Below are 27,554 nucleotides of genomic sequence, written 5' to 3'. Positions count from 1 at the left end.
TATACTGCAACCCACCATTGTACAATAACTTCAAAAACAACAAAACAACAAAACAAATCAATTATTTCTTTAAAATACTTGAGTCAACATAAACTTTGTTTGTCAAGATCTCACGTACAATTATACCTTGACAAACAAAAAGTGGCCACGGTGATAAGGACAAAACATAATCATCATTTTGTCACGTTCTAATAAGAGCTTAAATGTATTTAGCTTTCTCGCTCTAACAGTAAAAGTCACAATAGGGCTACTTCTAAAGGTATTTATTCTGAGAACTCGAGTGCACGAGTTTTGATGGTATAGCCAGAGTGAACTAGAGTGAGGGAATTCTCAGTTGATCCTGAATCGACGATATATCGAATACTAGGCTACTGATGATACTCGAGACTTCGTCCGCGTGGATTTAGGTTTTTAAGGGTCCCGTGGGAACTCTTTGATTTTCCGGGATAAAAAGTAGCCTCTGTCCTTCCCCGGGATGCAAGCTATATCTGTACCAAAATCTAAATTGGTTGAACGGATGCACCGTAAAAGGATAGTATGAGTTCATAATTAAGAAAGAAAGAAAGAAAGAAAGAAAGAAAGAAAGAAAAGACGTTAGAATTAGGTAAGCTTTGCTAATTTTATATGATAAGAAAACCTGGGAGTAAGTTACCAAACATCTTTGATAGTTCTAGTAAATATTAGTGACTAGCTTATGCTCGCGACTTCGTCCGCGTGGACTACACAAATTTCAAACCCCTATTTCATTCGTTTATAGGGATTGAATTTTCAAAAATCCTTTCTTAGCGGATGACTACGTCATAATAGCTATGCGCATGCCAAATTTCAGCCCGATCCGTCCAGTAGTTTGAGTTGTGCGTTGATAGATCAGTCAGTCAGTCAGTCAGTCAGTCAGTCACCTTTTCCTTTTACATATTTAGAAGATTTTGTAAAGTGGTGATAATAAAAAAAGAATACCCAGCTTAGTTTGTTGTGGGCTCTTCTCAGACCTGGGCGCGTTTGGAACCCTCGTAGCTTTAGTATTAAGTTTTGTATTGCAAATTCAAGTGTCAAACAGAAAGTGTATACAATAATACTAAATCTGAATAAATGATTTGAGTTTGGGTTAATGATTAAGCTTTGCTAATTTTACATACTCGTGTATTTAATGACACGGTGTGACACAAAAGCGCGGCACAAAGGTGTCGTGTCATTGTCGTGACAAAGGCCCTTCATGTTGGAGCGCAGTTGGCGGGACAAGTAGGTCAAAAGAGGAAATACCTACTTGGCTAATGAAAATTATTTTTAGATCTGATGATTAATTCATAGAAACAAACAGTTAAATTTCATGAATAGTTAGTGCACATATAAAACACTTAAACCTTAACAGTCTTTTTTTATAAAAATGGCAAGCAAACGAGCAAGTGGAGTCACCTGATGGTAAGTGATTACCGCCGCCCATGAACATTTGCAGTACTAGAGGAACCACCCATGCGTTACCGGCCTTTCAAGAATTTGTTGATCCGCCCCTCGAACAATTCAATTCCTTGAAGTCTCCAATGAAAAATTATGCACTGATACTTAGTCAGTTGTTGGATTTTTCTGGTCTGTGAAGAGCCCACAACAAACTCAGCCCTGTTCTAGTACCTACCTATTCTATCTCAGCTGTTGGTCTCGGTTATCATCACAGACTTCAGATAGGTACATAACACGAAATCTTGCTCTTTTTGTCCTATGCAAACAAATCAAGGAGCTCCATTACATTTTTATTCTAAGAAAAGCCCTATCATATTATTATGATTAACGGAAAAGAGGAAACGACCCTAAGTATAGTTACAGAATATACCGATTCTACAGAATCGATAGTTTAATTACAATCGATTAATTTATAAATGATCAATTCTTGCGATCACCGCTACGACCGCCTGCGGTGCTTTCGGAAGTGAATTAAAATTAATTTAAATGAACCGTTTTTAATTAAAACAATGCCATGTGTATGAGCGGTTAGCGTTAATTTTATTTTAAACTGATTTCATTGGTACTGAAAGCTGTTTGTGCATCTATACTAATAAATAAAATTGAAGTGTCTGTCTGTAATATCGAAACAACTACCTCATATTAGGCTCATATGGTTATTTGAACTGTACCATAACTGAATCCAAATAAATATATAACTCAGATTTTACTTACGTTTTTAATATGAAAAGGACAATGACAGGATTTGTATAGATCCGTAACCCATTTTATTATATAAAAGTCGTTTACACATATGCTTTATGCAGCATTTTGTTGCTGTTTCATCACTGATAACTAAACATAGGATTTAACACCTCTAGAACTTGCGGTTTTTCATTAAATCTAATATTAAGTCACATAATGATTCTAGGTTATATGCAATTTACCTATAATATTGTGAAACTAATAAAATCATCCGCAAGTTTAAAATCACAATTTAAAGTTTTAAGATTTCATTTAACATGGCTAATATTCTTTTTTTTTTAAAAAAAAAAAAAAAAAAGATGTCTATTTTATACTAGGCTGATTATCATTAATTTATATTGTGTGTAAATTGGTTGGTCAGGATCTGGCATTCTCCTTTAAAACTTGTGTTAACAAAAAACTTGCAAACTATTACGGTAAGGTTAAAAATTTATTAAAAACTAATATTTTGAGCGTTGGGTTTGAGATATATGATCATCATAAAACTAGTTCACTCTGTTAAAACGATGTGATGATCGTATAATATTTCATTAATTTGAAAATTCCAATGAAACCTGGTATTTGCGCGGAAATATGTTGTATATTGCGTAATATAAATTTATTTATTTAAATAATATTATGGTCAGACTAGCTTTTGCTCGCGACTTCATCCGCGTGGACTACACAAATTTCAAACCCTTATTTCACCCCTTCAGGGATTGAATTTTCACAAATCCTTTCTTAGCGGATGCCTACGTCATAATAGCTATCTGCATGCCGAATTTCAGCCCGATCCATCAAGTAGTTTTAGCTGTGCGTTGATAGATCAGTCAGTCATTCAGTCAGTCAGTCACCTTTTCCTTTTATGTATTTAGAAGATTAAAAATCTACTAAGGCTTTAAAAAACTAATATTTTGAGCGTTGGGTTTGATATGTATGATCACAATAAAACTAGTTCACTCTGTTAAAGCGATAATATTTCATTAATTTGAAAATTCCAATGAAACCTGGAATTTGCGCTGAAATATGTTGTATATATTGCGTAATATAAATTTAATTGTCAAGTTTCAAAGGCGAACTGATTGGGAGCGTAATAAATATTAAAATTGGAATTGCTTAATTGGTTTAGTTATGCCTCGGGTAAACCTCACAAACAAGTGTTTTAAAGGTGAATGAACACAATATTATATCTGCCATAAAATAAATTCATACTTAATAATATTATAAATTTTATTTTTCTCAGTACTTATAATGTTTTAATGAATAATACGATATTATTAAAAGAAGCTATTGAGGTGACGCAGTACGCTCGACCGAAATTGGCAGCGCACGCGGGTAATCTGTTTGCTTTTCACTTGACATTGTATGAGAAAGGTGAGAGGCACGATGATTTTCACCGAAATCAAGCGCGCGAAATGGGTTTAGGAAAAGTATTTTTGAGAAAAAAATACTAAATGTATGTTTGCAAAATAAAGATATTTCAACTAATAAATAAATAAACTATGTCTAATGTTAAATTGTTTTAGATATTTCACACTCCTAATCTTATTTATTTGCGCCTAAAGTTGTAAATTTCGTATGAAAATAGGAATATTTCGAGGCTCGTAACTTTATATCATATCAATATTTTTTTCAATGTTTTATATATCAATAAACCTAGATAATTACGAGATAAATCAATATAATACTTAGTTTTGAGCGTACAATGGAGCCGATTCCCTTGTACACAATCTCTAAACTAAACTAAATTAGCAGGTCTGAATCTAGTGCTACCCTTTTCCGCAAGCAAAATTATGAAAGGGATAGAAGTAGATTTAGACGTGTCCTTTTTGTTTAGTTTAGAGTTTGTGTACAACGGAATTAGCCACAATATCAAATATTGTTGTAATTACCCTCCTACGTTTGTATGGAGAAAGCAAGCGACCATGCTAGAAGACGGCATAACACATTTTTAAACGTCAAAAATTATCTCATTTTCAACCAATCGGCAAGAGGCAGGGCACATTAGAAAAAATAATTGACGATGTCCCTGGCGCAGTGGTAAGTACTGTGGTCTTATTAGTGGGAGGTCACGGATTCAATTCCTGGCAGGGGTTTGGAATTTTATAATTCCTAAATTTCTGGTCTGGTCTGTTGGGATGCTTCAGCCGTGGCAGCAATCAGGGATTTGGCATTCCGGCACGATGCCGTGTAGAAACCAAAGAGGTATGGGTTTAATAAAAACTGCCATATCCCTTCCAGGTTAGCCCGTTCCCATCTTAGACTGCATCATTACTTACCACCAGGTGAGATTGCAGTCAAGGGCTAACTTGTATCTGAACAATAATAAAAAAGTGCAGCGTTGGCAGAGCCCCCACTTGGCAGACATACTACATCAAACGACTCGTAGAAAGCTACTGGATTCAGGGTGCGCAAAACCGTGGTGTGTGGAAGTCACTAAAGAGACCTATATCCAGCAGTGGACGACTATATCCGTTACCTTTTAACGGCTCAGTCACTGAGGTCAGCGAGTCGGTGACTAACCGGATTCTTGACGTTTAGCTAGAGATAGCTTACATTCTAGGAAAGGATTTTTACTACGGATGATCATAAAAATCCCGCAGGATTTTTAGAAAATTATACTCAAGTCAAGCATGAACTAATCCATTTTGACATTATAAATACTAAAGAATATTCTTAAGGTGTCTAAAGCTGGCTGACTGTCTGTCTGTTATTCACGGCTCATCCTTTTAACCGATTTTGACGTAATTCGGAAAGGAATAGCTTCCATCCCGGAGACGGACATAGGCTACTTTTTATCCCGGAAAATTGACGAATAGTATTCCCACGAGATTCTTAAAAATCTGAAAGTTAATTAAAATAAAGTTTTAATTGAAGAGTTAAATAAACCAAATAATTTTATTACGTCAAACTAGTTTTGATCAGCTGTCTACATCGACTTTTTCAAAAGTCTGTAGTCAAAGACTTGACTATTAATTAACATATATAAAAACTTAATTTTTTGCATCGCAAACCTGTTTTTCCTCAGATAAAGACCGTATATTATCCTAGATTTTACCTCATTATCTTAGTACGATATTAATTATACAGAAAATTTTCTAAGCGCCAAGATTTAATATGCCCGCTTCGTCGTAGCGGTAATTGCTACGCAGCTCGTAGACGCTCTACGCCCGTAGAAAAGACCTAGGGTTAATTGTTACAGGCTCGCCTCAGTAGAACTTGTACAAAATTCAATTATAACTTTGTGTTTCTGCAGCAGCGAGGTGAAACAAGTTATTTTTGTAATATTTCTAACACGTTTATTTATTTTTTTAGCTATTTTTAATGATTATCAATTGACTTTTGTAGATTCACTTAAACCTATAAAAGCATGATTTGAATCAACACTTCACTTTTTTCTTTTATTCTCATGTTCAGAAGTATTTAAGTAAGTTTTTAACACGTAAGAAACAAAAACCGTTCAGAATCTCAACGTGAAAAAAGCTTCTTAGGTACTTATAGTTCTGAACTCTAAATAAAAGTTTCTTTATTTTACGTATTCCAAATGAATTCATCGATTAAAAAATTTCGTCATCTTAAATTTTTTTAAATCGTTAGTATAAATAATTGAAATCTATTTAATTTATTTATCCGTCTCGATCATTCTTGATCGCATCTCAGTTGATTTCGCTGGGCAATCCACGTTGACCCAAGTCGGTAACTGGATGGGTGGCCAAATTTGGTCTTTTCGTTTTCTGCTTGGATCCAGAGAGCATGTTTAGCTATCGCATTGCTTTCAGTTACAATCACTAACATTTGATAATAATAAAAATAGGAATCTAAGAGTCGAAATTGTACTCTAAATTTTTAAAGTCGTATGAGAATCTGGGAAACCACCATATTAGTATCTCAAGAAAAGTCCAACCATTATGTGATTAATGAAAAGAGGTCACAGCTCTCAGCAATGAAGAATATGACGCAGGAAAAGAATTGAAAGAAAAAATTCACGTTTTCAATTGAATTCATGAAAAAAGTCGCAAAAGCATACAAAAAGTGGCACTTGTAAAATTTTCATGTTTTATTATAATTTTTACCTGAAATAAAAATAAAATTCTGAATGAAATTTTATAGTAAAAAATTGAAATACAAGGCAAATTCTTTATTAAAAATTGTAGGTGCTTTTTTATTTCTAGCCGCTAACCGTGTTCTGACGGTGCTCTACTTTTTCAGCTTCGCCGTTGATGCATTAAATATAAGAACCCTTGAGAGTTTTAAAAACGGACAAAAACCCGAGAAAAATGGTTTTAACAAAACTTTAAACAGTATTGCTAAGTAACAATTTAATTAAAATTAAAAACTACCAATAAAATCAAAGGGATTAACATATTTAAACTACTTAATTACAATAATATAATTATTGTAATTTTAAAAATAAATCAAATGTTTCAGAATTGATTATGAAATATTTTCCAACAAATGTGGATGATTTCCGCACTGTGATAATAACTTACCAATGATCACTATAAAATCATAAATACAACATGAATCATTGTCACAGTACAATAGTTAATCACCGTATATATCCAATCACTTCACGAGCTACCACCTACCCATCACACATAGGCAACTTTTTGCGGGCTTCAGTCATGTCGCGTGGTAACCATCACCGACCGCGCATAATGCACGTCCGTCGCACTCTGCAACCGGCCGTCAACTGACGCGGGGAGACGTCAAGTTGCCGCGCTTTCCCCCTCCCCTACATTATTTTCTACCCCATTACGTAACTGGAGTTCTATTTTTTTAATAGGTTATTTTTCATCGACAATTTCCTTTTAACCTTATTTAAGTGAGCCTTCGCCTTTTTTAAGATTTTATAGCTGTTATTGATATTTAATTTTTAATAGGACATTTTTTTAGTAGTGCTACTGGAATAATATTTTTTTTTTTGAGTTATTCGATTCATTATTTAGTACCTATCAATAATTATTTAAAAGAATCGAAGGCATATTTTTTTCATAGATTGTCCCTGGGATTCTGGGAAACGGTGGCGCATATAGAAACTGTTTGACGCATGCGCGTCACAGCCCCGCCCTTCCCGGGCAAGCGGTATTTTGAACTTCTACAAGTCTTGAAATGATAAGTACGATATAATTGCTTGGCGCTTCAATGGAAATGCATTTTAAAAAGCTTTTATCATCAAAGATATACAATAAAAATGAGCTAGGTACGAAAATAGATTCAAGTAGGTAGGTACCTACCTATTTTATTGCTGGTAAGTTTTCACTCCACGATACCTGGACTCGAATCAAAAATCCAGTACAAATACAGAGCTTACTGATTGATGTACAGCTTAAATTTTTTGTAGAAGCCAAATAGATTTTTCTTGATAACTAGCTTATGCTCGCGTCTTCGTCCGCGTGGACTACACCTCAGTCAGTCACCTTTTCCTTTTATATTATATTTAGATAAGTACAAACAACAAGTACAACAAACAAACTTTCGTGTTTATAATAAGATAGATAGATAAGCATTTAAGTCTATTAAAAATGCTATAGAGCAAACGGCTTATCCAACAATATTATTATCGGAAATAAAAATACTGATGCAATACAGTGCGAGGAACAAAAATGCGCTGTACATTTCCACGCTGGGAATAGGAAAACGGCTCTTGACAGATGTGGGACGCAACCTGGAATACCCTACCGGCAAAGCCGTGCCGCCAGGCAATTTAGCGTTCCAGTACGATGCCGTGTAGAAACTAAAGAGTATAATCGATCGGCCCGTGATATCACTGGGGGCCATGCCTGAAAATCAGCGCTGCAGTCGACCGGCTGCAGCAATAAGCTGAGGCAGCGCCCCGTTCGGCCAAGATAGACAGTAAGCTAGTTTTAAGAAGTGGGTGCCTGGGTCTTGGGGAACCAGGGAGCACGGACACTGGTCGGCTCCTTGGTTCCCCAGGGACTACGGCACCCTACCTGTTTCTACCTATTTGTAAATTTGGCTGAATAAAAGGTTTTTATTATTATTATTATTATAATGTAAGTATATGGCTTTAATAATAACTGCCGTAACCCTTCGGTTAAGCCGCTTCCATCTTAGAGTACATCATTTACCACCAGATGAGATTACAGTACAGTGAGTATCTGAATAAAAAATAAAAAGAGCTTCAATAGCTCAACCGGTAAAGGAGTGAACTGAAAACCGAAAGGTCGACGGTTCAAACCCCGCTCGATGCACTATTGTCGTACCTACTCCTAGCACAAGCCTGACGCTTAGCTGGAGAGGAAAGGGGAATATTAGTCATTCAACATGGCTAATATTCTTTTTTTTTAAAAAGCCTCAATAGCCCAACGGTTAAAGGAGCAGGCTGAAATCCAAAAGATCAGATGTTCAAACCCCAAACAACACGACTTCTCACAACTTTTAAGAACATTATGAAGAACTCTTAGGCATGCAATTTTCCTCACGATGTTTTCCTTCACCGTTAAAGAAGTGATATTTAATTGCTGAAAACGCGCACAACTCCGGAAAGTTGCAGGTGCGTGCCCGGGATCGAACACCCGACCTCCCGAATAGGAGGCGGACGTCTTAACCACTAGGCTATCACGCCTTCGGCAGTATTTGACATAAGCAGGGCGTATTGCATGTGCTTTTACGTAATTTTAAAAAAAATTAGAGATAGTGAGCAAACGTTCAGGCGGGTCACCTGAAACAAGACGGTTAAGATCCAGTTTACTATAACGCAGAAGTGTTTCGACACTCGAATACTTCAACGTTGGTGAGACCTAAAATCTCATACTAAGCGTACAGGTTACCTAATGTTAAGTGATTACCGCCGCCCATGAACATTTGCAGCACCAGAGGAACCGCCGATGCGTTGCCGGCCTTTTAGGAATTTGTTGGTCCGCCCCTTGAATAACCCCAAATTTCAAATTATTTTGTAGATCTTACCTTTCAGAGAAATTCGTCACATTATTAACTCTGATTTATATAGTAATTAGATAAGGGTAGCTTTAAGTTTTAATGTATTAAAAAAAAAAAAAAAATTACATAAAAAAAAAATTAACTCTTAGCTATAATACGCTTTTGTGATGTATGGGCACTATTTACGAAATAAACGTTTTTCTTTCTTTGTTTGTTTACATCCTTTATTATCTTTCTTCCTAGCTCGCCGCGCTTCTTCAAATTAGCGGGCGAGTACATTTTTCATACAAAACCGGCCAAGTGCGAGCCAGGCTCGCGCAATGAGGGTTCCGTACTACAGTCGTATTTTTCCGACATTTTGCACGATAATTCAAAAACTATGATGCATAAAAATAAATAAAAATCTGTTTTAGAATGTACAGGTGAAGACCTTTCATATGATACCCAACTTGATATAGTCACTCACTTCGAAAGTTTAAAATACTAATTATTAGTTCATGACCACAATTTAATTTTTTTTGTGTGATCTTACCCTAAATTCACGGTTTTCAGATTTTTCCCCAAATGTCAGCTATAAGATCTACCTACCTGCCAAATTTCATGATTCTAGGTCAACGAGAAGTACCCTGTAGGTTTCTTGACAGACAGACAGACAACAAAGTGATCCTATAAGGGTTCCGTTTTTCCTTTAAGGTACGGAACCCTAAAAATACGTAGCTACTCATAATGTACGGCCATCTTTACTGAAGCAAGGATGTACGGCATGAATATTACACGGCATCAAGCCGTTGAATTGATTCATTGCACTCTTCCCGAGCCAATATGGCGCTCGCGAGTTGAGTGGCTTTGTAACTCACTTTATTAATTTGATACCGCCCGCCTTCAGCTTTTATGGGAACTTATATATTTTTTCACCCTGTTTGAGACTTTTCGAGCTTTTTTGTGTGATAATAACAGCTGCTACCCACAATTTTACACGTTTTTCACCCACATTTAGAACAATCAGTGCCCATATTATTATAAATGCGAAAATGTGTTTGTTTGTTAGTTTATTGGTTTTTTTCCTTCAATCACGTCGTAACGGAGCAACGGATGAACGTGGATTTTTTACATGGGTATAGTTAAAGACCTGGAGAGTGACAGGCTACTTTTCATCCCATGAAATCAAAGAGTTCCCACGGAATTCTTATTAACCTAAATCCACGCATACGAAGTTACGGGCACAGGAATCGAACCCGGGACCTCCCACTAATAAGACCACGCCGCTTACCACTGCGCCAGGGAGGTCGTCATCAATATTAGAGATAGAGTAAAGGGAGAAGAGAATATAAAGAGGTAGAGTAGTGTGGAGAGTAGTACAAGATTTTATGTCTCACCAACGTTGATAGTATTCGAGTGTCGAAAACCTTCCGCATTATATTAAACTGGATCTTAATAGCCTTGTTTTAAAGCTCAAGTTTGTCTACACATCTACAGCCAGTGCTCCAAGCGGAAACGTTGCGAAATTAAAATCAGTGGCATTGAATTTTTGACTTCAATTCAAGACTCTTTAGGTCCATTTTACTTTGACGGTAGGTATTGTGTTTCGATTCTCGAATTCTAGCAACGTTTAGTGAGACGTAAAATCTTATACTAAGCGTACTGTACTGTGCCAAAGTTTCACCCGAGGCAATGATACACCGAAAAATAATATTTCTTTACCTTTTCCTCACTATTGTGTTACGTTGCTTTGCAAGGCCCCGAGCCTCCTTTGTCTTGCAGTGGAAGGACGAACAGTCTGTTATTTTTAGGTTATTTTATTCCAAAACTGTTCTTATATTTTTGCTTTCTTATGAACCAAAGTAGTTTACCTACCTATAGTTTGAAATAAAAACTGTTATTTTATCTGGTGGCTTATTGGCTAAAATACCTATATAAAATCATCACACCCCTTTGAGAACATTATGAAGAATTCTCACGCATGCAGGTTTTCTCACGATGTTTTAGCAACTGTCGAGTTTCTTGCTGGTTTTCTCGGTAGGAAAGGCATTCCGAACCAGTGGTAGATGCATCCGACGATTCAAAAGTACTTGTGAAAGTTTACTTGAATAAAAAATATTTTCATTTCATTTCATTTTCATGTTATTTTATAAACATTTAAGCTTTTATAAACGTCGTGTCCCAAAAGCTGATCCACGCGTCTGGTGACCCAAGAGCTGGTGCTTATTTCGCTCAACGGTTGAGCCTTGCCGTTCAGCGAGGTAATAGCGCCAGTGTTTTGGGCACAATGCCTATAAATGACCATTTGGACGGCGTATATTTTTTGTAAATATAAAATTTTTAATGATAAGTTTTTTTTTAGTTTTTTCTGTATGTATATACTATATATTAAAAAAAATACCTTTTATTAAATAAAGATTTTCATGTTTTCCTTCACCACTAAGCAAGAGATATTTAACTGCTAAAAACGCATATAACTCCGTAAAGTTAAATGCTTGCCTGGGAACTCTGGACCCCCTAACTGAGAAGCCGACGTCTTAACGACTAAGCCATCACCGCGTCAGACTGGGTACCTACATAGTATTGTAATCTAATACTTAGCAACCCCGGCTCTTCAGACAATAACCATTCAATATTTCCTATCCCGTCAGGCATCGTGTCGCAGGTATTAATTTATCGTTAATAGCTACCGTCCGACCCCATTGTCCTCATATGAGAGCTGCACATAGTTTCCAGCTGATAGCCTGCTAAGTCATGTCGCCAATGTCCACTGACAATGAAGGCATCACCGACTTTCTATATTACCGACTAACGACGTGGTTCAATCAAAAATGAACCTTTTTTACAAATTTGTGAGTACATTTTCGCTTACATTTAAGAATTTAAGAGTTTTTAATTTTTTTACTCTTGCTCATGAGAGATAATATTCAATTCTATAGGTATGATATTATTTTTTTTCTCTTAATTTGAAGCTTAGTCACTTAGTGACTATGTCGCTTCGTAAGGTAAACAATAAACAAAATCACCAAAATCTTACCCTCTAATCTTAAATTCTAAAATCTATGATATTGTAAAGCAAGAAAAATCTAAAAATATATAAACAAGATAGTACCTATTAGCAATAAGCAATCGAAAAATGTTAATTTCAGTTTATAAAATTATATAGGTAATGAATTTTATAATTCATTTTAAAGATTTCATTTTTTTATCTGTTCTACAAAATATTCTAAACGCACGATTATCAGCTGCCGAAAAGCCGGTGCGAAATAATGAACTTCTCGAAGATCAACTTTAAAGTGCCTTTCAAAGCTTTTGTTGAAGTCACTTCGGGTCCAGTGACAACCTAAACCCACTCGGACAAAGTCGCGGGCATCATTTTGTATTAGATAACTTAGTAGGGCGTCAGTTTTTTTATTGGTAAATAGAACCCTAGACTTAAGGTGACCGCTGTACTATAGAGATTTTATCAATCCGTTCTTCTATATTAACTCCACCTGGAAATTATTTGAAAACGAACTTTATCCAAAGGTGTTAAAGCAGATTTTCGGCTACACCAAGATAATCAGCTGCCGAAAAGCCGGTGCGAAATAATGAACTTCTCGAAGATCAACTTTAAAGTGCCTTTTAAATCTTTTGTTGGAGTCGCTTCGGGTCCAGTGACAACCTTAACCCACTCGGACAAAGTCGCGGGCATCATTTTGTATTAGATAACTACAAAAAACTTAGTAGGGCGTCAGTATTTTTATTGACAAATAGAACCCGGGACTTCAGGTGACCGCTGTACTATAGAGATTTTATCAATCCGTTCTTCTATATTAACTCCACCTGGAGTTTATTTGAAAATTAACTTTATCCAAAGGTGTTAAAGCAGATTTTCGATTACACCGAGATAATCAGCTGCCGAAAACCCGGTGCGAAATAATGAACTTCTCGAAGATCAACTTTAAAGTGCCTTTCAAAGCTTTTGTTGAAGTCGCTTCGGGTCCAGTGACTCACTCCGTTTATTTTGACGGAATGGCGAAAATTACGTTTATTAAATTTTGAATATTGATCCCCTTTAATAAAGATTCTCGAGAGGTTTATTAAATTTTGAAATTACTTTGCCTTTTAGCTTTGTGTATCGGAGTGTATAAAAGTAGAAAAGATACTAAAGTTTGGAAATTAAGTTACTACGTAGAAATGGTCCATCTGTTGTCTTTATTGCCCGTCAGTCATATAAAAACCGGCCAAGTGCGAGTCAGGCTCGCGCATCGAGGGATCCGTACAACAGTCGTATTTTTTTCGACATTTTGCACGATGATTCAAAAACTATTATGCATAAAAATAAATAAAAATCTGTTTTAGAATGCACAGGTAAACCTCTTTCATTTATGATACCCCACTTGATATAGTTATTATTGCTTTGAAAATTTAAAATACTAATTATTAGTTCATGACCACAATTCAATTTTTTTGTGTAATGTAGGTAACCCTAAATTCACGGTTTTCAGATTTTTCCCCTTATGTCTGCTCTAAGACCTGCCAAATTTCATGATTCAACGAGGAGTACCCTGTAGGTTTCTTGACAGACCGACAGACAGACAGACAACAAAATGATCCTATAAAGGTTCCGTTTTTCCTTTTGGGGTACGGAACCCTAAAAACGTCGAAAATTAATTGAAAAGATTGTAATATTTCTTACGTTCTTCATAATGTTCCCAAAGGAGTGTGAAGTAAGCCAATCTGCACTTGTTTAGAGTGGTGGACTGTGGCCTAAACCTTTTTCATTCTGAGAGGAGGCTCGTTCTTTCAATCAATAAATCAGCCTGTTTGCATCCACAGCTGGACATAGGCCTTCAAAAGAGCGCGCCACCAAACACGGTCCTCTGCCTTCCTCATCCACCCACTTCCCACTACCTTCTTAAGGTCGTCAGTCCAGCGGGTTGGAGGTCGTCCCACACTGCGCTTGCCGATACGTGGTTTCCACTCCAGAACACGTCTGCCCCACCGGTCATCGGTTCTGCGACAGACGTGGCCTGCCCACTGCCACTTCAGCTGGCTAATTCGTTGATGATGAGGATAATAAGGATATATTATTTAACTCTTTTCAGCGAACTTAAAAAATTATGAGGTGTTAAAACCAAAAAATTGAAAAATAAAGAAGGAAAATCCCAAGAAACTTAAAAACATAATAGCAAGGTACGAACATTTTTAACGCAATATAACTTTTAGCATTTACGCGGAAGCTTGTATATAAATCATATTTCACATTAAAAAGATGTTGACGTTCAAAATTGCAGCTCAGCATTTTGGGACTATTAAGCCCGAAACACACAAAACGCGGCGACGCGACAGCAGCGCGTCGCTACGGCAGCGGATCTTGCGTGACTCGTAGAAGTTGTAATTCAAGGAACTGTACAAGATATACAGTAGGAGGCCGAAATTAATGTACATCAACCTTCAGAGGCAGATAGCAGATTTGTAGAGCACTGTGTCTGTCGTTGAGACCGACAAAACGTCATATAGGTATGAGTGACAAAGACAATGCTCTACAAAGCCGAAATGTCATTCTAAAGGCCGATGTACGTTACTTTCGGCCGCATACTGTACGTAGGTAAGGATGTCTTAGTCAAAAAGAGGAACTCTGTAATCATGTTAATAATAAACAACGTTTACTATGGGACTACCCCATAAATTTTTAAAAATCGGTCAAGTGCGAGTTGGACTCGCACACGAAGGTGTTCCGTACCATCGTACAAGAAATAACACTTTAATTTTCATGGCAGCCATTTTGAATTTTTTAGTATATTTTCTTGTTGCAATAGAAACACTCATTCTGTAAAAAAAACAAATATCTACCTATCACGGTTCATAAGATACAGCTCGCCAGTGGCGGTCACAAGGTTTGAAGCTAGGGTAGGCATTAGTTATGGCAGGCTAAAAGCTTAAAAAAAATTTTAAACATTTTACACCAAATACCAAAATTTCAGGATTGTAACTCATTTCGTCTAGGAGCTAGAGACCCATGACAGACGGACAGAAAGACAGCAGAGTGACAATAATAAACCCTAAAAAGCGGCCAAGTGCGAGTCAGGCTCGCGCAATGAGGGTTCCGTACTGCAGTCACAATTTTTCGACATTTTGCACGATAATTCAAAAACTATGATGCATAAAAATAAATTAAAATCTGTTTGAGAATGCACAGGTGAAGCCCTTTTATATAATACCCCACTTGATATAGTTATCTTACTTTGATAATTGAAAATACTAATTATTTAGTTTATGACCACAATTTAATTTTTGTGTGATGTAACCACAAATTCACTTTCAGATTTTTCCCCTAATACCAGCTATAAGACCCACCTACCTACCAAATTTCATGATTCTAGGTCAACGGGAAGTACCCTGTAGGTTTCTTGACAGACAGACAGACAACAAAGTGATCCTATAAGGGTTAAGTTTTTCCTTTTAAGGTACGGAACCCTAAAAATTAGGTAGTTAAATTAATAGGTAAATATAGGTACAAGTCCTTAAGTAAACACAATAGTTCATTTAAAAAAATAAAATCAGATTGTTCATTATAAGGAGTAGTTAGTTGCTTAGGGGTCAATATACCCTAAATATTTTGTCTCTGTTTTAGAAAGGCTATACTAATTTATGGAATTCTAAATTATTTGCACTCAATTTGACCTAAATCGGTTGAATGTACATTGAAAATTGAAGTAACAATCAAAACTAGCATTATAACAAAAACAAAGGTTCAGTGAACCTTCCTCGCCAGCCGACAGTCAAAACCTACCTTAAAACAAAAAAACGACTCGGTAAATCTACGTCAGAATATTTTGATTATTGTGGTGTATAGTATATAAAACAAACCCTAAATTGATTATATTTATCACTTACTTACTTACCTAGATTAGAAAAAGTTCTGAACCAGAGATATAAAATAACCTCATTTCCAACGCTTGTTAAATTGATTAGTGAACAATACCAATTTAATCATTCTGTTATCACTAGGTACACTAATAAGATCTCACACACTATTCTTGATAAAAACAACGCGATCAAAACAAACAAACTTTCTTGAAAAGCTCGAGTGCCAAACTGACAACTGACAGCGCGCGCCGCGCAGTGCACACTTCGCCGGAGACGGCGCGAAAATACAAAATCAACAAACAAACTTTATAATTTCTTAGAATTTAAAACGTACTTAAATTTATGTAAAATAAAATAATATCAATAAATTAATAACATTGAAAAAGTAGAGAATCATAATAAATATAGTTTTTATAGCAATAGATAAAATACTCATTCGTTTACATGAACTAGCGAATTTAAATCACGCGCGGTTTTCAAAACAATATGTCTGATACAAATTTCTCTCTTGTGATTGGACAGAAGTACTGCTTATTTGGGCCCGTTAACGACGGGTCATTTGACGCACACATTAACAGATTTCGAGGTGAATTGTGTCACACATATAAACGTTTTCTTGTAAGCCGTAAGCATTTCGGTCCTCAGCTTTTTCGTCCGATGTCGACCGCGCAATCGCAATCGCGACCGCTCGTGATCGTTTTGAACGGGCGTGCGCGAGTTTTTGAAGAAGAGGTGTGTGTAATATTAATATTATTATTTAATTATAATTATTTTATGTATTATTTTTTAAATAATGTTATACTAACAATATTATTTAACATGAATTATGCAAGTATTAATTTTTTTTTGTAAAGTCTTTCATATAAGTTTGAACATGTCTAATGGTAGGGTATGCAGTGCTTTTATGCCTCTATGACCTGCACGCCACTGCAGCTCGCTGACATACAGACGGATAGACGGACGGACAGCAGAGGCCTAGTAGTAGGGTCCCTTTAGCACGCGTTGGGTACGGTAATGTCATTAGTTTGAGATGTTGTCGTCACGCGACGCTCCCGCGTCGTGTTTGTCTCAGCCCCTAGTGGGTGCGGGGTGAGTTAGCGAGGCAGGCGGGAGGGGGGAAAGCGGAAATGGAAGTCGTCGACGGACACCTGGCCTCGACGCGAAATCACATTCGCTTTGTGTGTGCACGGTGTATGTATGTGTGTGTTGTATTAGTTTGGGAGTTCAACCACGTACTGCGCTGAAACGGGATTTTAGTGATTTTGACTAGAAGTTTTTCATGAAAGTTTGATTTTTTCAATCGCTAAATAAATTTTGACATTTTCCAGATTTTCAATGCAAAAACTGTGTTTATACCTCAGTTAAACATTTTGAAAAAATCAGCTCGAAAATAACATTTTCAACACAACATGCAAACTCGTAATTCCAAAAAAAGACACTGCCGATGCCGTTGGTAAAATAGTCAAAAAATATGTCTTAAATGCAAAGAACTACATCAAAATGGGTCCAGTAGCTTCTGTGCAGTTATGGCAGACTAGCTTTAATTTACAAGGTAGATTTAAAAAAAAAAATGCCGTTTACAAACAATTACGAAAATTGCGTAAAGTCTTCAAAAAAACATTCGATATAATATAATCATGGTTAAGTAATAAAGCAACCCGTTAGGCCCCACTGGACACAATGACGTAAAAAGTTGCTCTCGGTAAAAAATATGTGATAACAAAAGTGACTTACACAAGGTTTTGTAAATAAATTAAAAGCTCATATTGTCTTTCGCACAAAGGGCGCAGTTTCACGGGCGATGGGTGCAAGGGGAGGGAAAGGGTAGGGAAGGGTAAATAGTAATAAAAAACCGGCCAAGTGCGAGTCAGGCTCGCGCAACGAGGGTTCCATACCACAGTCGTATTTTTTCAATATTTTGCACTATAATGCATAAAAATAAATAAAAATCTGTTTTAGAATAAAAACCCTTAAAGGTGAGAGTCTCACTTGATATAGTTATCTTATTTCGAAAATTGAATAAACTAATTATTAGTTCATGACCACAATTTGTTTTTTTTGTGTGATGTAACCCTAAATTTACGATTTTCAGATTTTTCCCCAAATGTCTGCTATAAGAACTACCTACCTGCCAAATTTCATGATTCTAGGACAACGGGAAGTACCCTGTAGGTTTCGTGACAGACCGACAGACAACAAAGTGATCCTATAAGGGTTCCGTTTTTCCTTTTGAGGTACGGAACCCTAAAAAGTACAATTAGCGAGGCCTAACGAGGCTGTAGCTCACGCTCGGCTGAGTCCAGAGCAAATATCTTTGCGCCATCTTTCATTATGTGGACGTAATATGTAATTCTGACGTCTCGCCTCACGGTTCTATACTATAAGGTACCTTGACTGTATATCTTCCCCTTCAAAGTGTATTTTTTATTTATTTTAATTAATTCAGGTTACTTAAAAGTTGAAGTGCTTGAAGACACAAGTCTTCGAACAGTGCGTGTTGCCAATGATGACATATGGATCCGAGACATGGTCGCTAACTATGGGCCTCACGAGAAAGCTCAGAGTCACTCAGCGGGCGATGGAAAAAGCTATGCTTGGAGTTTCTCAACGTGATCAAATCAGAAATGAGGAGATCCGTAGGAGAACTAGAGTAACCGACATAGCTTAACGGGTTGCGACGCTGAAGTGGCAATGGGCAGGGCACATAGTTCGTAAAACCGATAGACGTTGGGGTCCCAAGGTGTTGGAATGGCGACCTCGCACCGGAAGATGCAGCGTTGGTAGATCCCACACTAGGTGGACGGACGACATCAAACGAGTCGCAGGGAGTCAGTCGCAGAATTCAGGCGGCGCAAGACCATGGCGTGTCGAAGTCCCTACAAGAGACCTATGTATGTCCAGTAGTGGACGTCTATCGGTTGATGATGATGGTTATGATGACTTAAAACTTCCGTGGGAGCTATTTTATTTTCCGGGATAAAACTAGCTCTTAATATCCGATCCGGGATACAAACTATCTTTGGACCCCCGACAAAAAAGCCGACGTCTTAACCTCTAAGGCTATCCCGCATATTATTATTATTTGAGACTAGCTGATGCCCACGGCTTCACCTGCTTGGATTTAGGTTTTTAAAAATCCCGTGGGAACTTTTGATTTTCCAGGACAAAAAGTAGCCTATCCATAGTAGCCCGGACATGCAAGGATGCAGTACCAAATTTCGTATAAACATGTAAACGCATGATCCTTTAAAAATCCCGTGGGATCACTTGATCCCGAACAGCAACAGGATTGAGGAGCTGGAGTCCAAATTTTTATTGTGATAATATTGTAAAGTTTCTCTATAGATTAAAAAAAATACGCAAATCGGTTCAGAAATCTCGGAGATTTCGGTGTATATAGGTAGAAAAACACAACTCCTCCTTTTTTGAAAGTCGGTTAAAAAAGTAGCCTTTGTTACTCCTTGATTAATCCTCTGCTTTAAAAGAAGGACCTTAAGGTCTATTTTACTCTTGCGTTATTATTACACTAGCTTATGCTCGCGACTTCGTCCGCGTGGACTACACAAATTTCAAACCCCTATTTCACCCCCTTAGGGGTTGAATTTTCAAAAATCCTTTCTTAGCGGATGCCTACGTCATAATAGCTATTTGCATGCAAAATTTCAGCCCGATCCGTCCAGTAGTTTGATTTTTATATATTTTTTATATTTTTTATTATATATTTAGATATTATGTTTCGACGCTCGAATTCTATCAACGTAGGTGAGATGTAAAATCTCATACTAAGAACACAGATTCAACATGGATGGTTCATGTATAGAGTCTCTTCAATACGCGTACCGGTATAAAAATGTTTACGGTACTTTATGCAAAGTGAGTTTTTTGCTGGAAATTGGCTGTAAATCGAGAGTTCGTGGTGGATTTATCGGCAAAATAAAATGTAAACTGGGGTTTATTGATTGACAGTTATTTATATGCCCTAGAGGTCTGTATTGGATTGGCGGATTATTTATCTAACCATTCAATATAGGTCCAATTACCAATTATCGTCCATGTCGTGTTGTATAGTCTTTTTTTAAAGAATAATAATTTGGTTTTCTATATCTAAATATAAAAACCGGTTAAGTGCGAGTCAGACACGCGCACCGAGGGTTCCGTTGTACAGTCGTATTTTTTCGACATTTTGCACGATAAATCAAAAACATTCATCAAAAACAAACAACATAACAAAATTATTCATAAAAATAAATAAAAATCTGTTTTAGAATTCACAGGTGAAACTTTTTCGTATGATACCCCACTTGATATAGTTATTTTACTTTGATAATTGAAAATACTAATAATAATAATTAGTTCATGACCATAATTTAATTCTTTTTGTGTGATGTAACCACAAATTCGTGGTTTTCAGATGTTTCCCCGAATGTCTGCTATAAGACCTACCTACTTGCCAAATTTCATGATTCTAAGTCAACGGGAAGTACCCTGTAGGTTTCTTGACAGACAGACAGATAACAAAGTGATCCTACAAGGGTTCCGTTTTTCCTTTTGAGATACGGAACCCTAAAAAAGGGAAAAAATGCCTAATATGTAAGGCGAAACATTTCTACTGGACAATATGTAATAACATCTCATTGTAAAATGTTTCCGCAAATGAAGAATCTTTGAATCTTTGAATCTATTAGGCTTGTTAGCTTATTACCTATCTATTTTATATTTATCTATCGCAAATTAAAATTTTTCTTTCTGTAACATTTATTTAGTGATTACCCATGTATAAAACCACCTAACGGAATGTGGTTTCCAAAAACAAAGTACAATATTTCCTACACGTTCACAGTGCAAGCACATAAACCACGTCGAGAATAAAACTTTAAAATGGCGGCGAATATTTCCAACCGGATCGTTGCACTCTACGTGATGGTATGCTGTACATATTTGAGAACTGAAAATGCGGGAATTACTACAATTCATTCCTCCCTTGTGCTACTACAAACAGTATGAAATTAATATACCTAGCATACTTAAATGATTATATTATGGTATGGTAATTGCCTATTTTTTTTATTTATTCAGATACAAGTTAGCCCTTGACTGCATTCTCACCTGGTGGTAAGTGACGATGCAGTCTAAGATGGAAGCGGGCTAACCTGGAAGGGGTATGGCAGTTTTTTAATAAACCCATGCCCCTTTGGTTTCTACACGGCATCGTACCGGAACACTAAATCGCTTGGCGGCACGGCTTTGCCGGTAGAGTGGTAACTAGCCACGGCCGAGGCCTCCCACCAGACCAGACCAGAAATTTTAGAAATTGTAAAATTCCAAATCCCTGCCAGGAATCGAACCCAGGACCTCCCACTAATAAGACCACAGCGCTTACCACTGCGCCAGGGAGGTCGTCAGCTTAAGTTATTGTAGCAAGTTAACACTGAGGAGTTTACAACCAGATGAGATCGCAGTCATGGACCAATAAAATGACGTGTTTTTTTTTGTATAGCTGTAGTTTATGGGGCTAGAATTCATTATAAGGAGAGTAGATTAAAAAATTATGATTTATATCCATTTTTTAAATAATTACTTATTAACGTCACGCTGTACGGTTACGGAACCTCAATGCGTAAACGCCAAATATTTTTAATTTTTTAGGGTTCCGTACCTCAAAAGCCTCAATAGCTCAACCGGTAAAGGAGTGGACTGAAAACCGAAAGGTCGACGGTTCAAACTCCGCCCGTTGCACTATTGTCGTACCTACTCCTAGCACAAGCCTGACGCTTAGTTGGAGAGGAAAGGGGAATATTAGTCATTTAACATGGCTAATATTCTTTAAAAAAAAAGGGAAAACGGAACCCTTATAGGATCACTTTGTTGTCTGTCTGTCTGTCTGTCGGTCTGTCAAGAAACCTACAGGGTACTTCCCGTTGACCTAGAATCATGAAATTTGGCAGGTAGGCAGGTCTTATAGCAGACATTCGGGGGAAAATCTGAAAACCGTGAGTTTGTGGTTAAATCACACAAAAAAAATTGTGGTCATGAACTAATAATTAGTATTTTCAATTTTCAAAGTAAGATAACTATATCAAGTGGGGTATCATATGAAAGTTCTTTACCTGTGCATTCTAAAACAGATTTTTTATTCTTTTTATGCATCATAGTTTTTGAATTATCCTTCAAAATGTTGAAAAAATACGACTGTGTTACGGAACGCTCGTTGCGCGAGCCTGACTCGCACTTGGCCGGTTTTTTTACTGCAGTCCAAGACCCTATTAGAAGCTTATGAAACAGCTCAAGTTTCTAGGTTTTTAAATGAATGTTAAAATTGTTGATATTAGAGAGGTTCGAGCTTCATCTTTTATGAGGCCGTAAATCTATTATAGAAGGTTCGCAGTCAGGCACCCTGTGGGGAAATCCAGTGTTTTATTATACTCTACACTAGTAAAATTAACTGCGTCGTTTATGGATGACTGGCTTTCTAGTTCCTCTTGTTAATAATATTCATGTCTTGGGGATTCCGGAGATTTGCTTGAAATAAGCAGTGGTTAGCCTTGTGGTTAAGACATCGGCCTCCTACTCGGAGGATCTAGGGTTCAATCCTGGGCATACACCATTGCATGCATTTCGGATTTATGTACATTTTTAGGGTTCCGTACCTCAAAAGGAAAAACGGAACGTCTGTCTGTCTGGGAAAAATGTGAAAACCGTGAATTTTCAGTATTTTTTAGTATTTTCAATTTTCGAAGTAAGATAACTATATCAAGTGGGGTATCATATGAAAGATCTTTACCTGTGCATTCTAAAACAGATTTTTATTTATTTTTATGCATCATAGTTTTTGAATTATCGTGCAAAATGTCGAAAAAATACGACTGGATTACGGAACCCTCGTTGCGCGAGCCTGACTCGCACTTGGCCGATTTTTAAGCAATTAAGTATACAGGCTGTAACCAGAATGCTAGCAAAAACATAACGTTATTGTTATACTACCTAAACACAATCCAATACCAATAACCATTTGCCTCATTTTGTAGTTTTAGTGATTTAGTATTTTTCAAACCCGCAATGTAAAGCGTGCAAAACTCGAGTCAATGCCTCACCTACGACGCGGCATTGACTCTTTCGTTGACATTACTCTATCTCCGTTAGTGTGCGCTGGCCCTTACCCTCCAACATGTTGTTATTCCGCAGCTATGTCACAACGATTGGATACCAGCAGCATTGGAATACCCATTTAGACATAGTTATACTGAGCTGCCCTTAAGTGATATTGCATTCCATCATATACCGCAAGCATCTGCGCCGGCGGGGTATTGGCTCGAACTATTCGGATCACACTTCATCAGGAATTCCCTTTGGCATTGACTTAAGTCAAAGTTAAAGTCAAATAATTTATTCAAAATTGGTACTTAATAAATTACACTTTTTGATGGTCAGTTGTTGGATTTGTAAGATGATATAGTGGTGATAATTTTTACGCGAACTAAAAACTAAAGCTGCGAGGGTTCCAAACGTGCCCAGTCTGAAAAGAGCCCACAACAAACTCAGCCGGGTATTCTTTTAACTATCAGAACTATCATAAAGCTGCTAAGCAACATATTCCCAAGCTTTCTTATCATTTAAATAATCCTTTAGAAACATTGTAATAGGATTTTTCAATAAGTTTACGTTTTATGAAAACTTTGAACTTGTTGAGAGACATCTCCAATAATTATATGTCTTATGGAAGCTTACTATATGAACAGCGGTGCGTTGCGGCACCGCACCGCTGTGGATTTGTGTATTGGGTGCCACACGGGCACTGCGTTGCCGCTCCTACAAAAAGTATGGCGTTGCAACGCACCACCCCTCCCCGCTTCGTCTCTCTGGTCCCAAGTCGGGTTACACGTGCGGTGCGGCGCCGCACGACGTCGGTCGTAACGCATCGCGTAACATGGTGCAGCAATTTTTATGCACAGCTCAGGCGCCGCACTGCCAACGCATCGTGTGTTTTCACTCTTCACGTAGTTAGATACTTTAATAATGCTTGTGCCGATTCGCTCATTCACTCAGTCACTCACTCATTGATCACCTCTCCTGAACATTTTTGTATGAAAAAAAATTTTTTTCACTGATGGTTTTGTATAGAGAACAAAAATTCATCCGGAGGAAAAATATGGATGATATACTGATGATTGAGGATATCGGAGATGGATGAAGAGCACAGCGAGGGTGTTAAAGATAAGTGTAGGGTGCTCAAACAAAAATCATTCGAAACCTTATCCAATTGGCAGTGACATGAAAAAAAATTCGTCAATGTCAATCTTGGTTAAAAGCAAAAAAGTACTTCTTAGGGCTCCGTACTCGAAGGGTGCCAACGGACCCTATTACTAAGCCTCTGCTGTCCGTCCAACTATCCATCTATCCGTCCGCCTGCCTGTCAGCGGGCTGTATCTCATGAACTGTAATGGGTACTTAGAGAGTTGAAATTTTCACAAAGTGTACAATACGCGACAGAAAGTTATTGTGCATCGGCCTTTAGAATGACATTTCGGCTTTGTAGAGCGTTGTCTCTGTCACTCATACCTATATCACGTTTTGTCGGTCTCAACTCTCAACGACCGAGACAGTACTCTACAAATCTGCTATCTCCTTCTATAGGTCGATGTACATTACTTTCTGCCGCGTACTGTAGGTATTATATCTATGGTACGGAACCCTTTGTGTGAATCCAACTCGCAATTGGCCGGTTATTTTTATTACACAGCCATAAAAAGATATTTCGCTGACGAAGGCTCGGTAAAGGCAAGTAATTATAACCGTAATTATAATATTAATTGATTAATTATTCTACTTGGCATTTAGGTAAAGGTAGCGGTTTGACCTTTATACAATGTGACTAAAATAGCAACACGCGGTCCTTTCCGAGAAATTATTTGGGAATGTCAAAGGTGTATTGAATGATTTTGGAATCAATTCAGTTTGTTTAAATAGTTTATAGTCTAAAATTAGTTTTCCAATATACCTAGTGCTTTATCAGGTACCTTTATTAGTTATATTAAATATACAGAGCTAAATAACTTCAGAACAGATTTTAGATTTCGTTTGTTAAATTTATATTTTAAATTTCTTAAGGTATGTTGTGCCAGATCCTTTTTTTTCACGCAAGGAATCAACTCCATTCGGCGGTGTTCCCTTTAGATTACAACATGGGGTTATTCAAGGGGCGGACCAACAAATTCCTAAAACGCTGGCATGCAACGCATTGGCGGGTCCTCTGTACGCTTAGTATAAGATTTTTCGTCTCACCAACGTTGCTAGAATTCGAGAGTGGAAACACAATAACGTCAAAGTAAAATGGACCTAAAGAGCCTTGAATTGAGGTAAAAAATTCAATGCCACTAGTTTTAAAATCGCAACGTTTCCGCTTGGAGCGCTGGTTGTAGATGTGCAGACAAACTTGAGCTTTAATACAAGGTAGTTAAGATCCAGTTTACTATAACGCGACAGTGTTTCGATACTCGAATACTATCAACGTTGATGAGAAATAAAATCTCGTACTCAGCGTACTGATACTGCAAATGTTCATGGGCGGCGGTAATCACTTGACATCAGGTGACCCGCCCTTTATTTTTAAAAGATGAAAAGGAAAACTCACGCCAAAAACTACTCCAGCATATAAATAGTAGTCATATACATAAACCCTACATACATACACAATTTAGCGCGCCGATGCGCTCGCTGCAATCAACTCGGAGTCGGGAATTTTCTCGACAACCCCCCGAAGGCAGCCGGCTGTGAACTCGCAAACATTTAAACCTTCATTAGGTGTTTGCTTCGCTTATAAAAATTTTCTTCTCCTTGTATGTTATTTCGAGAGAAAATGCTCGGTGTCTTAATGCTGTTTGATCTTACTTTATTTAGGTTTGATCGAATCTGATTTGAAATGACTTCTTGAAGTTATGTGCTACGCGATTTGACGCTTATATTTTTAATCGACTTCCAAAAAACAGGTCAAGTGCGAGTCAACCTCGCACACCGAGGGCTCCGTACTTGGGTATTTTTTCAAAATTTTGCAAGATAAATCAAAAACTGTTAAGTACCTGTTTTAGAATGTACAGGTAAAGCCCCCATAATAATATGATACCCCACTTGGTATAGCTATGTTACTTTGAAAATTTAAAATACTATTTAATTTATTCAATATTATTTATTCAAATTTTAATTTCTCATTTGTGATGTAACCACAAATTTAAACATTTAAACCTTCATTAGGTGTTTGCTTCGCTTATAATAAATTTCTTTCCCTGTATGTTAATTCGAGAGAAAATGCTTTTATTTAGATCTGATCGAATTTGGAATGACTTCTTGAAGTTATGTGTTACTCAATTTGACGCTTATTTTTTTACCGACTTCCAAAAAAGGAGAAGGTTCTCAATCCGGTGTGTTTTAGCGTTCTCTATCGGAAGTGTGCCAACGAGTCCCTATTACTAAGCCTCCGCTGTATGTCTGTCCGTCTGTCTGTCAGTCTGGCTTATCTGATGAGCTGTAATCGGCAGAGTGTTGAAATTTTCACAAAGTATGTATTTGTATTGCCGCTATAAGAACAAATAACAAAAATTTCAAAAAAGCTACCGTGCAAACAAAAAAATTTATGTAAGTACATAGTTTATATCCTGTAAGATAGTACGGAACCCTGCACTCGCACGTAAGACAAAGTCAAAGCATTTTATTCAAAGTAGTTAGGTATATTACGCAATAGGTAGAGATGGCAATCGGGGTATGAGGCGGAGGAACGCTACGCACACCCACACGTCACCCGCACCGGGTTAGCACGGGGGGGGGGGGGGGGGGGTGTGCGGGTGTGCGGGCTTCCTCGAAAGCCATCTCGACTTGTCGCATACTATAGGTATTGTACACTTTTTGATTGTCAATTGTTAAATTTGTTAGATAATCATCTAATGGTAATAATTAATTACGTAAACTTAAAACTAAAGCTACAATAGGGTTCCAAACGCACCCAGGTCTAAGAAGAGAAGCAGCTAGCAAAAGCCGAAAGAGAGATGTATTTATCAACATTTCCCGATGTTCTCTACGGACTAGCATTATCAGTATAATATGCTACGGCTAAATTCCCAATTCGGTCAATTACCAAACATCCCGCGTCTATTAACGTCCGTGTAATTTATTCATCGACATCCATCATCGATTAAGTTTGCCTATTGACCCCGGGGACTATAACATGCGTATATTGGCGTACATTTTGCCCCAAACGGCGCATCTTGCAAGGTGACTGGGGATTATGGGTATTTTCAGTTTTTAATAAATAAATAATAATAAATAAATAAATAATTTATTGTTTCACCAAAATAACAACCAAAATTAGGTTAAGCCACCGATGCCTAAAATAAGTTGTACACTCGTGTTATAGGCATCAGTGCTCTCCCCTTACAGACTAGAAATATTAAAAACAATAAAGGAATGAAAAATATTATACAAAACAAAAACATTTTTGACATTAGGTTACAATAATATGAAGTTTAATATATACCTACATATATACATACTATATGACCTCTCTGGGAAATAACCAAATATAGTACCTATAGTGTATGTCTGTTATATATGTGTGTGTATGTGTGTTAAGAGAGAGGGTGTGTTAGATAAGT

The 27,554-nt window shown here is 37.1% G+C and overlaps 1 protein-coding gene across 16 annotated transcripts in view; it reads right to left on the bottom strand.

Annotated features, from left to right (window-relative positions):
- mmd (disintegrin and metalloproteinase domain-containing protein mind-meld) overlaps positions 1–27,554 on the bottom strand; it is a 642,845-nt gene that overhangs the window by 490,456 nt on the left and 124,835 nt on the right. The window contains exon 1 of one of the 16 annotated variants that reach the window (XM_069509489.1): positions 6,669–6,856. The exons of the other annotated variants lie outside the window; for them this stretch is intronic. The gene's annotated coding sequence lies outside the window, so the exon portion shown is untranslated. Of the gene's footprint in view, positions 1–6,668; positions 6,857–27,554 lie in introns of those variants that run through there. 16 annotated transcript variants of the gene reach the window in all.

This window comes from Maniola hyperantus, chromosome 3 (genome assembly GCF_902806685.2).
Source record: "Maniola hyperantus chromosome 3, iAphHyp1.2, whole genome shotgun sequence".
NCBI classification, from domain to species: Eukaryota; Metazoa; Arthropoda; class Insecta; order Lepidoptera; family Nymphalidae; genus Maniola; species Maniola hyperantus.
The sequence above is the reverse complement of the archived record's forward strand: the minus strand, read 5'-3'. Positions and strand labels throughout refer to the sequence as shown.